The sequence below is a fragment of the Saimiri boliviensis genome, chromosome 6 (genome assembly GCF_048565385.1).
Source record: "Saimiri boliviensis isolate mSaiBol1 chromosome 6, mSaiBol1.pri, whole genome shotgun sequence".
In the NCBI taxonomy this organism is placed as follows: domain Eukaryota; kingdom Metazoa; phylum Chordata; class Mammalia; order Primates; family Cebidae; genus Saimiri; species Saimiri boliviensis.
The window spans coordinates 116676031-116681913 of NC_133454.1; positions in this window are offsets into that span (position 1 = coordinate 116676031).

Sequence of the window (5883 nt, forward strand, 5' to 3'; positions counted from 1 at the left end):
CACACACTATTTGTGGGATGAATCTCTATCCTATGTTTTTGATATTATTAGTATGTGTCTTTTCATCCTTTTAATTATGTTTTCTTTTCTCTCTGCATCTTCTAAGAACTTTTCAAGAAACCCTATCTCTACTAAAAATACAAAAAAAAAAAAAAAAAGCTGGGCTTGGTGGCACGTGCCTGTAATCCCAGGTACTCAGGAAGCTGAGGGAAGAGCTTGAACCTAGGAGGCAGAGGTTGCGGTGAGCCGAGATCGCACTACTGCATTCCAGCCTGGATGGCAGAGGAAGACTCCATTTCAAAAAAACAAAAAATTCTCATACAAAAATTTGATCCTCCAAGTGTCGATCCCTTTTAAAGCCTCCCATGTGGCTTTTATTTCTGTTGTTACATTGTAGTTTCCTTAAAGTTCAAAAATCCTCTTCATTATTTTTTTACTATAATTTTGTCTATGACATTTCCCCTCTTCGTGGAAACAAATACATCTGAGATCTTTCTGGAAGTGATCTAATCCTATTTACCATCTTTCTAATAGTTGGTTAAAACTCTTTTCTTTGAAGAACAGGTAAATGTTTATTCCATGAGGGTATTTGTATTTTCTAATTGTTTTGAAATTGCATTCACTGATTTAAACAAGAATGAATGTTAGTATTTTAATTCTTCCTATGTTGCTTATCACATAATTATTTTTAATTTCTTTGTATAATTCTGTGCTGAATAATCTTTAGAATCTATATTTCTAAGTTTTTAAAATTTCTAGATAGTGTTTTTCTAGCCATAATGGGATAATTACTTGTGATTAAAGTTAAGATGTTAAACTTACAGAATAAACCCATATATCAAAGAAAAGGTAGATAATTAGATTTATTTTCAATGTGTATGCTTTTTTGTTGTTGTTGTTTTTGAGATGGAGTCTTGCTCTGTTGCCCAGGCTGGAGTGCAGTGGTGTGCCCTCAGCTCACTGCAACCTCCACCTCCCCAGTTCAAGGGATTCTCCTTTCTCAGCCTCCCATGCAGCTGGGACTACAGGCTCCTGCCACTATGCCCGGCTAATTTTTTTACTTTTAGTAGAGATAGGGTTTCACCATATTGGCCAGGCTGGTCTTGAACTCCTGACCTTGTGATCTGCTCGCTTCGGCCTCCCAAATTGCTGGGATTTTTTATTTCTTCACATACTGGTACTGCACCCAGCCATGTGTGTGAACCACCATGCCCAGCCATGTATGTGCTTTCGAAATCATTTTCTTCCTTTACCTAAATGATTTACTGGGTGTATCAGCTCATTGTTATACAATGTGTAAAGAGCTTATTCGAACAAACAGTGAGTCATTAATCAGGAAGCAACAAACCAAAGGTGGTTTAGGATTCTGCTGAGGAGACACAGAAGAAGGCTTTTATAGAGTGAATGTGGAAGCAAAGCAAAGAAAATACTTGATTGGTTGCAATTATGCAGTTGTCTTGTTGGCTCTATCCCATTGAAAACCACTCATTGTAGATCTATACGTTAGTTAGTGCCTTCTGATTAGTTGAGCTTGAGTTTCATTTTTGTTTCATATGAACATTTAAAGGAAATAGCCCAGGTAAAGTTCTACTTACGTTCGCAAATCAAGCAATGTCAAGGTGGCTTCCATGGCCTCAATGGCTTTTGTCTGCTTGAGGAATTCTCAAATCTGGTCTTTTTTATTTTATTTTATTTTATTTTTTTATTTTAACAAAAGGAAGTCTATTTAATGGAAATATTAAAGCATTTATACCATTTAAGTGTTTTATTACTTCGATCCTGACCAGTGCTTCTCAAAATGATCATTATACAAACGTCTTTCAGCTGGATCAGCTGGGAAAACTACTAAGGATACCCAAAGATTTATGGAACGCAGTTTTTAAAACACGAACTTAACTCACTAAAGCATTACAAGTATATTCCTCAATTGTGAATTGTTAAACCCTGCCAAAAAAAGAAGCATTTATCTTTGTAACTAGTAACCAGATTTATCTTTATAATCTTTAAATAATTAAAATGATTTTTAAAGTTAAAAGTTCAAAAATTCTCACAAAACTTTAAGTTCACAAAAATGTAACGAAGCAGGCTTCAGATTCTCACATAGGGAACTTAATCTAGACCATTTGTTCTCAACTTGTCTGTGTATTAGAATCACCTTAGGAGTTTTTTAACATAGCATATGAGACTGGGTATCATCCTAAGAAAATTAATCAGAATCTTTGGTGGGATCTAAGAGATTCCAGTGTTCAGCTACTATTGAGAACTCCAGACTTGACCCTGACCAAGCCTCCTAATGGGCTCACAAATCTCCATTCTCTGCCCCCAATTTCATCCTGTGTCCAGCATTAGTATTTACGTGGTGAATGAAATGGAGACATAAAAAGTCTTCAGAGTACAGAAATATATATTCAGAGCTTATCTCAATTTCTTTATTGAGAAAAAAAATTGAGAAAACCTTTCACAAGTTACCTTTCTGACATTATACCTCTCTCCTGTGTTTACCCATGACAATTCAATCTGATGAGGCTACCCACTCTTCTCTCCCCTGAACCTTTGATTGCATTATTATGTCCAAGTAAAGCCAGGCAAAATGCAACCCGGTTTTCAGGACAGCTTAAACCTGATCTCCTCAGTAAACAGTTTTCCTTCTGAAATATAAAATACAAAGCAATCTCTCCCCCTAAATTTCAAAGTATGTGATAATCTCACATACTGAGCTTATCGACCTTTTATTTTGCTGTTTTCATGTGAGACTTGCCCATGTTTTACCAGACTATGACCATAAACGATAGAGCCTATAACATAGTTAATTCAATAGACATTTACAGTGTTCAGAGTGATACTGGTATGGCTGCACCAGTTATATCTTGGAAAATAGCTGCCTTTCTTAACCCTTCATGTTCCAACCACTCCTGTAGACCACCCAGGCCCTCTACTCCAGACTGCCCTACCAAAGGAATGGTGGCTGCAGGAGGTACCAGGATCCTGTTTAAGCCAGCATTCGTTCTGATGGATCAGTACCCATGTCCCACCATTTATATTTTAAATACCGTCTCTGATCAACATCCAATCTTTACAAGACCTTGTGACATAAGGTGAGGAATGCAGAAGAAACCAAAAAATGGAAAGAATTTGGTTGATTGACAAATAATTCAGTTTGTTTTCTCATGTCCTTATAAACTGAAGTACAGTAATGGCAAAAAAAAAAAAAGACTGGTGTTTTTAGTAATATTAGGTAAGAAATTGTCAAGAAAAAGAAATCGCTAATTCAATTAAGTTACTCCAGTTGACACCTTTCTATAGAAATTTTTCTTGAGAAATTATCAGTTTGTATACAGATTATATTTTTGAAAACTAAGTTTTAATTTAAAAAATTCTAAGTTTATATAAAATATTTCATTAGGAAATATATCAAGAAAAATTCCAAAAATAAGTAGGGGACAAAAGATAAGACATATGAAACAATAAACATTCTAAAAGAGGAAGTATTAAAGAAGGGTGTTACTGGCACAAAGACAGATGACTCAATAGAACTGATATCATTGAGCTATATATTTTCCCAACAGACCCCAGTGTATGATGCTCCCCTCCCTGTGTCCATGTGTTCTCATTGTTCAACAACTGCCTATGAGTGAGAACATGCTCTGTTTGGTTTTCTGTTCTTGTGTCAGTTTGCTGAGAATGATGGCTTCCAGATTCATCCGTGTCCCTACAAAAGACATGAACTCTCCTTTTTTATGCTGTATAGTATTCCATGGTGCATATGTACCACATTTTCTTTGTCCAGTCTGTCATTGATGGACATTTGGATTGGTTCCAGGTCTTTGCTATTGTAAACAGTGCCTCAATGAACATACCTGTGCATGTGCCTTTATAACAGAAGGATTTATAATCCTTTGGATATATACCCAGTAATGGGATTGCTGGATAAAATGGAATTTCTTTCTCTAGATCCTTGAGGAATCACCACACTGTCTTCCACAATGGTTGAACTAATTTATGACAAACCCACAGCCGATATCATACTGAACCAGCAAAAACGAAGCATTCTCTTTGAAAACTGGCACGAGACAAGGATACTCTCTCTCACCATTCCTATTCAATGTAGTATTGGAAGTTCTAGCCAAAGTAATCAGGCAAGAAAAATAAATAAAGGATACTTAATTAGGAAAAGAGGAAGTCAAATTGTCTCTATTTGCAGATGACATGATTGTACATTAAAAGACCCCATCATCTTAGCCCAAAATCTCCTTAAACTGATAAGCAATTTCAGCAAAGTCTCAGGATACAAAATCAACGTGCTGAAATCACAGGCATTTCTACACACCAATAACAGACAGAGAGCCAAATCAAGAGCAAACTCCCATTCACAATTGCTACAAAGAGAATAAAATACCTAGGAATACAACTAACAAAGGACATAAAGGACCTCTTCAAGGAGAACTACAAACCACTGCTCAATGAAATAAGGGAGGACACCAACAGATAGAAAAACATTTCATGCTCATGGTTAAGAAGAATCAATATCGTGAAAATGGCCATACTGCCCAAAGTAATCTATAGATTCAATGCTATCCCCATCAAGCTACCAATGACCTTCTTCACAGAACTGGAAAAAACCACTTTAAACTTCATATGGAATCACAAGAGAGCCCGCATAGCCAAGACAATCATAAGCAAAAAGAACAAACCTGGGAGTATCATGCTACCTAACTTCAAACTATACCACAAGGCTATAGAGTTTTTTTAAAAAACGAAATGATTTTTAAAGGGCTTACAGCATCCCCTGTTGCTAAAAGTTTTCTAACATTGTTCTGAAAGAGTTTTCCAACAGCCCAATTAACATTAGCATTTCACAATTACCATTATTAATATGTAAGTATCACTCCATGAAGAGAAAGGAGATTACTTTTTAGATATTTTTAAATTCCCAAATAGAGTAAAATACAAATATGTAACTATAGAAACACATAAATACTTGCCAAACATTCTAATTTATGGTCGATATTAAATTATGGAAGCAGTAATTTTAAAAAATACATTTTACTCACTTTTATTTATTTGAAAAGGAGCAAATGACAGACTAGAAAATATTTTCAGCTAACTTTATGCCTTTTTATTTATGATAGTTATGACAATGTAAGGAGCTATTAAGAATGTTCAGTGATGGAGTCAAAAGCTCTTAACTGTGTTTCTAGAAAAGATATGCCATAATTCTTGTATATATCATAGGAAAATTGTTTTCTCCCTTTATATTTTAGTTTTACAAATCAAAAGATACTAACGTGCAAGTATCTCAGTGATTTTAAAGATTTTTGTGCCATTAACTTAAGAGAATCTAATGAAAGCCCCAGTCCTTTCCTGTGGAATAAATGTGCATAGGCCCTAACACATAAACTTTGGACTTCACGGCCCTTCAAAATTCCAAACCTAAAATCTTAGCAATGCTTTCAGTTAGTAAAGGAAACATGAGACAATTTTGTTATCGTAATTGATAAGTTGATGTTGCCATCTAGTGGGAATGCTTAACAACTTAAGAGGAAACCATGACTTATTTAGCCAGGAATGCTGTTTACCCTTCACTTGCATTCTATATTCACTGAGACCATGTTAACAAGAGTTGACTTCAGACTTAAATATATACAACATATTTCCTGGTGAAGTATTTTATATAAACTTAGAGTAATTTTTAATTAAAATTTCGTTTTGCAAAACATAAAATCCTTATACAAACCTAATAATTTCTCAGAAAAAATTTCTGCAGAAATTGTCACTGGAGTAACTTAATTGAATTAGTTATTTCTTTTCTTTCACAATTTCTTACCTAATATTACTAAAATGAAGGGGAAAAGGCTGTTTCATGAAGAATATGAAATTTTATAT